General features: G+C 40.4%; 1 protein-coding gene across 2 annotated transcripts in view; it reads right to left on the bottom strand.

The window, feature by feature from the left end:
* ZNF382 (zinc finger protein 382) overlaps positions 1-11,597 on the bottom strand; it is an 83,463-nt gene extending 71,866 nt beyond the window's left edge. Inside the window, exons 1-3 of one of the 2 annotated variants that reach the window (XM_064381425.1) lie at positions 11,461-11,597; positions 9,709-9,826; positions 5,062-5,173 (exon numbers count right to left, since the gene is read on the bottom strand). The gene's annotated coding sequence lies outside the window, so the exon portion shown is untranslated. The remainder of the gene's footprint in view (positions 1-5,061; positions 5,174-9,708; positions 9,827-11,460) is intronic. The other variant, XM_064381422.1, reaches the window with a different exon arrangement.
* Positions 11,598-11,685: the final 88 nt, after the last annotated feature.

The raw sequence follows: 11,685 nt of genomic DNA, 5'->3' as shown, positions 1-11,685 counted from the left end.
TAGGCCACCCAGAACCTTGAGGGCATGACCTTCCTAGCAGAGTTGTAGGGTAAAGACTCCCAGCAAAATCATAGAAGTGGTACCCCTACCCCAGTGAGTACTTGAGGTGGGACTGCAAGCCTTTGAACCTGGGAAGATGGACATTGAGTCAACAAGGCTTATTCTATAGCTTTAAGATCTAATGGATTTAACCTTGTTAGATTTTAGACTTGCTTGGAATCTTCCTTCTTTTCTATTTCTCCCTTTCTGAATCAGAATATTTATCCTGTGTCTCACCACTGTACTTTTGAAACACATAACTTGTCTGATTTCACTTGTTTATAGCTAGAGATGCATTTTCCTCAGGATGAACTATGCCTCCAGGCTCACCCATGTCTTTCTTATGTTTTGGTTTGTTTTTGGAGACATTGTGTGACTCTGTCATCCAGACTAGAGTACAGTGGCATGATCATGGCTCACTGCAGCCTCAACTTTCTGGGCTCAAATCATTCTCTCACCTCAGCCTCCCAAGTAGCTGGGACTACAAGTGCATGCCACCATGCTCAGTTAATTTTCTTTTCTTTCTTTTTTTTTTTTTTTCCATATTTTTGTTTTGTGGAGTCAGGATTCACTGCATTGCCCAGGCTGGTCTTGAACTCCTGGGCTCTAGCAGTCCATCCACCTTGACCTCCCCAAATCCTAGCACTGCAGGCATGAGTCACCACACTGGCCTTGTATAGATGACACTTATATGACATTTTGGACTTACAGAATTTAGCATTGATGATTTCAACATCAACTCTAAAATCTATGAATCAAGACTTCAGGGATTCCCAAGATGGAATGAATGTTTAGTTTTAAAATGTACTTACATAAAATACGTTCATAATGGATAATCTAAATGTGAAGTGTAAAACTATAAAACTAGAAGATGGCATAGAAGAAAATCTAGGCTAGGTGACTGGGATTGGCAAATGATTCGACTCCACAACAAAAGCATGATTCATGACATAAAAATCTGCATTAGATGTCATTAAAAGAGGCCGGGCACGGTGGCTCACGCCTAAAATCCCAGCACTTTGGGAGGCAGAGGCGGGTGGATCACAAGGTCAAGAGATCGAGACCATCCTAGTCAACAAGGTGAAACCCCGTCTCTACTAAAAATACAAAAATTAGCTGGGCATGGTGGCACACGCCTGTTGTCCCAGCTACTTGGGAGGCTGAGGCAGGAGAATTGCTTGAACCCAGGAGGCGGAGGTTGCAGTGAGCCGAGATCACGCCATTGCACTCCAGTCTGGGTAACAACAGCAAAAAACTCCATCTCAAAAAAAATAAATAAATAAAAATTAAAAAAAAAAAGATGTCATTAAAAGAAAAACTTCATGGTGTCGAAGACAGTGTTAAAACAATGAAAACTCACAGACTGGGAGAAATTATTTGCAAACATATCTGATGAACATAAAAAAATATACAAAGAGGCTGGGTGCGGTGACTCATGCCTGTAATCCCAGAACTTTGGGAGGCCAAGGAGGGTGAATCACAAGGTCAGGAGTTTGAGACCAGCCTGGCCAACATAGTGAAGTCCCATCTCTACTAAAAATACAAAAATTACCTAGGCATGGTGGTGCACGCCTGTAATCCCAGCCACTTGGATTTAGCCCCACTTGGGACCAAAAGCTACTTGGGAGGCTGAGGCAGGAGAATCACTTGAACCCAGGAGGTGGAGGTGTGTTGAGCCAAGATCACATCATTACACTCCAGCCTGCCCAACAGTGTGAGGCTCTGTCTCAAAAATCTATATATATAGATATATCTGTATATATAGATTATATATCTATATACACACACATATAGATTATATATAGATATATATAGATTATATACACATATACACACACATCTGTATATATACACATACATATATATACACAAAGAACACATGAAACTGAACAATAGAAAACAATAACCCAATTTTTAAATGTAAAAAGGATCTGAACACCTCATGAATGAAGATATGAAAACAGCAAATAAGGTTATGCAAAGATCCTCAACATCACATGGCATTAGGGAATTGCAAATTAATATAAGAATACATCAATACATAGCTATTAAAATATCTGAAATCCAAAATGCTGACTAATCCAAATGCTGGTGAGAATGTTAATCAACAGGAACTCGATCATTCATTGCTGGTGGAAATGCAAGAGTATAAACACTTTGGAAGACAGTTTGGCATTATTATTTTCTTTCTTTCTTTTTAAATTTTCTTTACATTTTGTGATAGGTTCTTACTCTGTCACCCAGGCTGGAGTGTGGTGGCATGGTCACTCTCACTACAGTTTCAACCTCCTAGATTCAGGTGATCCTCTGGCCTGTTTTGAGTAGCTGGGACCAAAGGCGCACACCACTGTTCATGGCTAACATTTTTTATTATTTGTAGAGATAGGGTCTTGCTATGTTGCCCAGTCTTGTCTCAAATTCCAGGGGCCAAGCAATCCTCCTGCCTCAACTTCCCAAAGTGTTGGGATTACAGGCATGAGCCACCATAATAGCCAGTTAAGCACTGCCTAACAAAGCTAAAAATAATCTTACAGTATCACCCAGCATTCTTTCTTCCAGGAATTTATCCAAATGAGTAAAAAACTTATGTCCACACAAAAGTCACACTTGAATGTTTACAACTCAATGTCGGCAATTTCCATAATAGCCAAAATTTGGAATCAACAAAGATGTCCTTAAAATTGAATAAAAAAACTTTTTAAAATATCCATATAATCAATTATTGTTCATTGATAAAAAGAAATGAGCTATTGAAAGGACTCTGGAAATATGATGGAGTACAGGGTATCAGGAAACTATTCCTGGTACAATTGCACTGGCTGAATCTGTTACAACAATTTGGAATTCTGCAGTCTATTGAAAGCTTGTAACTTCCAAGGGAAGGTTTGGATAGTAAGTTGCAGTTAATTTCAGCTCTGACCACAGTACCAATCACCCATCCGCCACTCCCCAGTCTGTGGCAGGGAGCTGAGCACACATTCCTGGACCAATCTGTATGCAGCTTACAGAGGGCAAGAAGAAAAAGGAACCTATCCACTGACTATTAGGGATCTGTACTCTGATTGCTAATTGTGTTTTTGTTTAACAATGAAAGTGGCCGGGCGCAGTGGTTCACGCCTATAATCCCAGCACTTTGGGAGGCTGAGGCGGGTGGATCACGAGGTCAAGAGATTGAGACCATCCTGGTCAACAAAGTGAAACCCTGTCTCTACTAAAAATACAACAATTAGCTGGGTGTGGTGGTGCGTGCCTGTAGTCCCAGCTACTCGGGAGGCTGAGGCAGGAGAATTGCCTGAACCCAGGAGGCGGAGGTTGCGGTGAGCCGAGATTGCGCCATTGCACTCCAGCCTGGGTAACGAGCGAAACTACGTCTCAAAAAAAAAAAAAAAAAAAAAATGAAAGTGAGCAAAATTGCTGTTGCTTATCATTGAGTTGCAAACAAAGCAGTGGGCAGCCATAGTAATTGTGCCTCTCCCCACTGTTATGCCCTATCCTTAATATATGACTTCCAGAGTATTTAAAGAGCCACCATCTTTTTTCTCCTTTCATTTTTCTTTTCCCCTTTTTGGGAACCAGAGTATAAAAGTAGGACATTGAAAAACAATTGCATATAGAGAGAATGTAAGAGAGAGAGACAGACTGCATATTCTCAAGAAAAGGGGCAGAAAAGGGGCTGAGGAGACTGAGTTTACACCTCAGGCTGATCCTTGGCACAGAGACAGACCTATGGTAATAAATAAATTAAAAAACCACAAAAACTAGACCTTGAGGAAGGGGAGAATTTGACATCCAGAATTGTGACCTTATTACATTCAACTGTCCAGTTTTCAGTAAAAAATAAACAGACAAAAAACAGATAAATATGGCCTATTCAAGGGAAAAAAATAAATGAAACTGCCTTGAAAAAGACCTGACCTGCTAGAGTGATGTAACAGAGAAAGACTGTAAAACAACTGTCTTAAATATGCTCAAAGAACTAATGGAGAATGTTGACAAGGTCAAGAAAATGATATATGACAAAATGGAACTATCAATAAAGAGAAACAAAATATAAGTTCTGGAGGTGAAAAGTACAATAACTGAAATAAAAAATTCACTAGCAGGACTCAAATGCTGCAGAAGAAGCAGCCAACTTAAAGACACGACAATGGAAAATTTCAAGGCTGAGAAACAAAGATAAGACTGAAGAAAAGGGAACAGAGCCTAAGTTACCTGTGGGACATCATCCAGTGAACCAACACATGCATTGTAAAAGTCTCAAAATGAGAAGAGAGAGAAAGGAACAGAGATATTTGAAGAAACAATATCTATAAACTTTTCAAATTTTATGGAAGACATAAATATAAAAATCCAAGACACTTTCATGAACTCAAAGAAAGATGAATTCAAAGAAATCCATGCTAAGACACATTTTAATCAAACTTTCAATGTCAAAAATGAAGAATCGTGCACCCATTCCTAATTAGCCAAATTTCAATATCACTGTGTCTCTGTGAACAGAGAGGCCCCAAGTCAGGGAGAAAGACAGGGGAACACCAGGTTGGTGAAGCAGTAAGAACACACATAACATTTATCAAATAAGTTCACCATCTTAAAAGGGCATGTTAATGGCACCCCAAAACAATAGTAATAACAACATCAAAGATCACTTCTAATATTCTTTTTCATAACTTTGACAAATTCCACTTCAAAAGTAAAGTCAGAAATCAGGATTATATTTGATCCAACTAATTGTAAATAAGGCTTTGGTCTATGTATCAGGCATTGTGAACAGTGCCAGAGAAATGGCAGTAGTACCAATTATCAATTTACCTCATATGTGATTCTAAATTAAGAATGTATACAAGAATTTATACTATATTGGTTTTCTGGGAAAACTACTATCAATAATATATGATTTAGTGTTAAATAGAATGATTCCTAGTAAGCATTTCTGCACTCAACAATAATGCAAATAAAAAGCCATGTAAACTAACAAGTAAAAACTTCCTCTTTTAAGCAATCAAAAATGCTCTGTCTTACCTTGACACCATATTTGGAATAGTTCATTTCTGTTAGTGTTGCTGGTCGTAATGTGTCAATAGCTCCAAAGGCTACTCCAGGAACATACAGGGCACAGACAATATGAACCCATCTAAGGAGAGAAGATATGATATTTCTATCAATTATTTTCATAAAGTTTCCACACAAAATACGAACATATAAAACACATGCCATCTCAAAATACTACTGAGAGAATTCTGTGATCAAATGTTAAAATCGCCCAATCTCAGGCACATCATTAAAAAAGATGAAACACCTACAGAATAATACTTAGTTACAAAAAAGGGACTCAAATTACTTTTCCAGCAGCTTAGCCAAAACTGAGAGCTAACAACTATAATTGCCTTTTACTTAAAATTCACTCCCTGCACTTTGCACTTATCTACTATTCTTAAATATTTGTATAAAACTACTATTCTAATAAAACATCATTTTCATATGCAAGGAAAGGTAGTCACATTCATTATTTTAAGCTCTTTGAGAATTAAGGATCCCAATTTAATGACTGTGAAGTTACTTTGCTGTAATTAGATAAAATTTCTCTTTCTTGTTACTCTTCCAAAAAGCTACTGGGGTAATCTTTAGGGACTTTTTTTTTTTTTTTGAGACAGTTTTGCTCTGCTGCCAGGTGCCTGGCTGGAGTACAGTGGCACAATCTCCTCTCACTGCAACCTCCTCCTCTCAGGTTCAAGCAATTTTCCTGCCTCAGCCTCCCAAGTAGCTGGGACTACAGGCAGGCGCCGCCACGCCCAGCTAATTTTTGTATTTTTTAGTAGAGACAGGGTTTCACCATGTTGGCCAGGATGGTCTCGATCTCTTGACCTCATGATCCGCCTGCCTCAGCCTCCCAAAGTGCTGGGATTACAGGTGTGAGCCACCGCGCCCAGCCAGGGACATATTTTACAACAATTTTTGTATGCATCTTAACTTTCTTTCATATGTATGAGATGATTAATTTAAGCATTAGTTGTGGTGGGAGGGTATGGAGACAATCTGTATGACCATTCCCTGTAAGAGTATGCAGGTAACAAGCAATCAGTGCCCTGACATAAATGTTTACATAGTAACAAATAATTGTAAAAACACTGTGATTAGTAAAAAACAGGAGATACATTATTTTAAAATACATGTATGTAAAATATATTCTTTGTAAGAACATGTTCAAGCATAAAGATAAAGTTAATATATATATATATTTTTTGAGATAGAGTCTCACTCTGTCATCCAGGCTGGAGTGCAATGCCACAATCTCAGCTCAGTGCAACCTTCTCCTCCCAGGTTCAAGTGATCTTCTTGCCTCAGCCTCCTGAGTAGCTGGGATTAACAGGTGTGCACCACTATGCCTGGCTAATTTTGTATTTTTAGTAGAGCTGGGGTTTAGCCACATTGGACAGGCTGGTCTCAAACTCCTGAACTCAGGTGATCTGCCCACCTCAGCCTCCCAAAGCGCTCAGATTACAGGCGTGAGCCACCACATCCAGCAAATTAATCATTTTAAGTGAGTGTCTGTAGTGGAAGGAGAATGGAATGGTGTTGGAAACAGACCAACAGAGTCCTTGTAAAGATTAGTGATCAATGAGTCTGATTAACTCAAGTTCAGGTTCAGAGGGTGATTAAAAATATATACATAAACATTTATTGTCCAAACATACTGCCTATGGAATTATGCATTCAATGTCAATGTTAATACTTCTTTTCAGAATTTTTTGCCTCTAAATTTTTTCCTTGTTTACTCTAGCAAGCATGAAAAACAACATAAGTTAGGCCAGGTGCGGTGGCTCATGCCTATAATCCCAGCACCTTGGGAAGTTGAGGTGGGTGGATCATGAGGCCAGGAGATTGACATCATCCTGGCTAACACAGTGAAATCTCAACTCTACTAATAATACAAAAAAATTAGCCGAGGGTGGTGGCATGTGCCTGCAGTCCCAGCTATTCAAAAGGCTGAGGTAGGAAAATAGCTTGAACCCGGTAGGCAGAGGTTGCAGTGAGCCAAGATTGCGCCACTGCACTCCAGTCTGGGCAACAGAGTGAGACTGTTCCAAAAAAATAAAAAAAAGGAAGCTAAATAGTAATATATTCTTGTCTTTCCTTATTTAATGGAAATGCTTCTACTATTTCCCAATTAAGAACTCAATTGGCATTTAAGAATCAAAATCTGGCTGGGCGAAGTGACTCATGCCTGTAATCCCAGCACTTTGGGAGGCTGAGGCAGGAGTATCACTTGAGGTCAGGAGTTCGAGACCAGCCTGGCCAGTATGACAAAGTTCTGTCTCTACTAAATATACAAAATTAGATGCGTGTGGTGGAGGGCACCTGTAATCCCAGCTACTTTGGAGGCTGAGGCAGGAGAATCATTTGAACTTCGGAGGCAGAAGTTGCCGTGAGCTGAGATGGTGCCACTGCACTCTAACCTTGGCAACAGACTGAGACTCCATATAAAAAAAAAAAAAAAGAAAGAATCAAAATCTTGTAATTTACTTTCTTCTGCATTTTCCTATCGTCACCAAATTCCTATAGTTACTCCCATTAAGTCAGAGCAGGTAATGATCCCCACTGAAGAGAGACGGAATTTCAGTGTGGGACTAGTGCAGAGGAGCAAAAAAGTTCAAGAAGGGAAGTTGGAGGCTCTCACCATAGACTTGGGGCCCAGTGCACTAAGAATAACACTGTTCAAGTCTAAGAAAATTCAGATGGAGAGGCTATAGATTCAATGGCATTGGGGAAATGGATCCTCATCTTGATTTTTGCTTTTCAGACTCCAGAAAATACCTAGAAGATTTAATTCTACTCAGACCACTAAGTCTTTATCTTCAGAAAATATTACCATTAATCTATTACCTACTACTATACCCTCCAATTTTTTTTTTTTTTTTAAATGAGGTTTCACCATGAGGGCCAGGCTGGTCTTGAACTCTTTGACTTCAGGTGATTCACCCACCTCAGTCTCCCAAAGTGCTAGGATTACAGGCGTGAGCCACTGAGCCCAGCATACCCTCGTTTTTATGTGTGCGTCTTAACGTGAAAGTATAATTCATTTGATAATCATTAGAAGGACGCAAACTGAAGATTGCATAAGTTATTTTATCCACCTTCTTTAGGAAATAAACTATAGGTGTGTGCCATGCCAACAGTACTCTTCTGGGGAAAGTGGCGCTATCAGGTACAATCTACCTGATAGATTTGTTTATTTGGCTTTACCTGTGCATCAACTCTAACTAACTGAATTACTCAACTCACAAACCTGTGTCATTTTTCATTCTTTCTTCTCTTACTACATATAACCCTTCAGCAAGTTCTGACATTTTCCCTCTAATTATATCTAAAAACCTTCTATTTCTCTCCATCTCAACGACAAACAACTCCTCTAGGCCATCATTCTCTTTTCATTGGGTACTACAATTGCCTTTTATTTTTTAATCTCTTCTTTCCTTGGGTACTACAATTGGCTTTTTTTAATCTCTCTACTTCCAATCTTATCTGCTGCTTTGTGTTTAAAGTAGCCAAAAGAATAAGGCTTACTAAAAATGTAGTTGAACTTTTCTTAAAGTTTAATTAAAATAATCATTTAAATGTGAGAAAAACTGGTTATCAATATTTTATTCTTTAGATATAGAAACTTAATAATCAAAGAAAACGAACAGTAACAGTGTATATCTTTCACCCCATGTCAAAAGTCCTGAGGATGATGAAGAATTCATACCCAGTTTCAAGAACATCGGTTTATAATACATCTTCCCTACCCAGAGGTAGAGTTAACACAAAGTAATCTCAGAGAGGAATAGAAACCTAAGGCTATCTGGGCATGTTTCCTCTGTGCAACCAAAAATAAACTAAGCAGCATTGCTATCATTTATCAACTACTTACTATTCTTTCATTAATCAAATATTTACTGAGAGCCAACTATGTGCTAGCCATTGTAAATGCTGAAGATGGAACAACTAAACAAAAAGACAAGAAGTCCCTTCATTCACAAGCTTGAGTCTAGTTACAATGAAGAAAATTAAAGTGCAACTAGACATTTCACGCACAGATAGGTGGAATACACGTATTTTCTAATCAAACTGCTTTCACACAACAAATGCAACTTAAAATCCTCTATTTTCATGTACTATGACATTGCAAATGTTCATCCCCCTCCTTCCATTATAAATGCATGGTTATGGCTGGGCATGGAGGCTCATGCCTATAATCCCAGCACTTTGGGAAGCCAAGGCGGGCAGATAACCTGAAGTCAGGAGTCTGAGACCAGCCTGGCAAACGTGGTGAAACCTAGTCTCTACTAAAAATACAAAAAGTAGCTGGGAGTGGTGGTGCATGCCTGTAGTCTCCACTACTCAGGAGGCTAAGGCAGAAGAATTGCTTGAACCCAGGAGGCAGAGGTTGCAGTGAGCTGAGATGGCACAACTGCACTCCAGACTGGGCAACAGAGCAAAACTCCGTCTCAAAAAACAAAACAAAAATGCATGGGGCTGGGTACAGTGGCTCACGCCTGTATTCCCAGTCCTTTTGGAGGCTGAGGCAGGCGGATTACAAGGTCAAGAGTTCAAGACCAGCCTGGCCAATATGGTGAAACCTCATCTCTACTAAAAACATAAAAATTCCCTGGGTGTGGTGATGCGTACCTGTAGTCCCAGCTACTCAGGAGGCCAAGGCAGGAAAATCACTTGAACCTGGGAGTCAGAGGTTGCAGTGAGCTGAGATCATGCCACTGCATTCCGGCCTGGGTGACAGAGCGAGACACTGTCTCAAAAGAAAAAAAAAATGCATGGTTTTGAGATAGCTGATCCACATGTAGCATGATACCACATTCCAGACAGAAAGTGGGAAAAGAATGCATGCTCACTGAACCTGCCTCACCCCATCCCCACACTTTTAAAGAACTGCCTGAGCAATTGGGCATGGTGGCTCATGCCTGTAACCCCACCGCTTTGGGAGGCCGAGGTGGGTGGATCACCTGAGGTCAGGAGTTCGAGACCAGCCTGGCCAACATGGTGAAACCCTGTCTCTAATAAAAATACAAAATCAGCCAGCTGTGGTGGCGTGTGCCTGTAATCCTAGCTACTCAGGAGGCTGAGGCAGGAGAATTGCTTGAACCCAGGAGGTGGAGGTTGCAGTGAGCCAAGATCGCGCCACTGCACTCCAACCTGGGCAACAGTGAGACTCCATCTCAAACAAACAAACAAATACACAACAGAGAACTGTCTGAGAAGCCCAAGCTAAGAACTTTAACTTACATCAACAGGCGAAGCTAGAACATGTAGAGTTTGTTTGTTGTTGTTTTGTTTTTTCTTTATTTAAGCAGGGCAAACAAACAATATTAGGACTTTTATAGCAATAAAGAAGGGAACTGACATTGGTTTGGTCACATATGTGGCAAAACAACAGCATCTACAATTTAATATATTCTCAAATATCTTTCAATTATATAGGAAGTTAAAATATCACTTAAATGAAAACATTAGATACATGTCAATATGTGCATATACAAGTGTATATATTTGTATGTATATGCATATATATCTATATATGTACATAGGAGTATATAGGAAAAACCAAACTATGCATACAAGATGAACTGAACCATTTACTACATTAATAAGAGAAAATTAGGAAGATATTTCCAAAGAGAAACAGAAGATTCCAAGTTACTAGATAAATCCTTTTAAGCATTTGCTAAGGAAAAAAAAATCATGTCCTGGAAAAATAGAGAAAACTTCAAGGCACCTTAAACATGGCTTTTAGATGTCAGAATAATTATTTCCTCTCCTCTGGGGAACCTCTCTTGGAGGACAGAAATGGGAAAGGAGACAATACACCTCCCCTGGGGCCCAAATGACAACGCCAGAGTTTACTCTGCGTTCCCCTCCCCCGCCACGGGAGGGCTATCAGAGGAAACTGGGGCTACCAACTCAAACTCAGTGTCACAGAAAACTGTCCTTTACTATCACGGGACTGAGCTATTTTCTGCTCTCACATATGACTATATGTGACATTTGGTCAGACACAGAAACACAGTCTCAACTCCAGGCACACACAGTGCTTCACTCACACACACCACTGGACACAAAGTCAAAAGCACTCACCCTCCATGCTCCCACACAGGGACACAGAGTCACAACCACACAAGTACAAAGCTCTCTCTATCTGCACACAGACGAACATATGGTCACAGAGTCACAATCACACACCCACCGCGGGCAGGCAGTCACAGCAAACCCACACCCTCACACAGAGTTACACAGTCACACATTAACAGTCCTAACACAGGGACTCGCGGGATTCCCGCAGAATCCTCCCCACATCCGCACACAGGGTGTCATACACAGTCACAATAACACACACACAGTGCCAGGATATACTGTCACAAAAATTACAATTTCACAACCGCTCTTCCTCGGCCCGTTCCGCCTGAAGAGACTTAATACTCAGTCTCAACTCGCGCACCCAGTTCTAAACGCTTCACCTCCAGCCTCCTACGGACCCAGTAGTCTCCAAGCCGACCTACTCAGAGCCCCGCACCTGGGTCAAGTGCACTTCTCCACGGAGCCGCGGCGGCGGGGGAGGGGCCGAGGGCCCGGCGCCTTCTGGGAAATGTAGTT

This window comes from Aotus nancymaae, unplaced genomic scaffold (assembly GCF_030222135.1).
Source record: "Aotus nancymaae isolate 86718 unplaced genomic scaffold, 86718_ANA_hifiasm-v0.15.2.pri h1tg000028l, whole genome shotgun sequence".
NCBI lineage: Eukaryota > Metazoa > Chordata > Mammalia > Primates > Aotidae > Aotus > Aotus nancymaae.
Note: the sequence above shows the minus strand (reverse complement) of the source record. Positions and strands in the feature narration are given on the sequence as shown.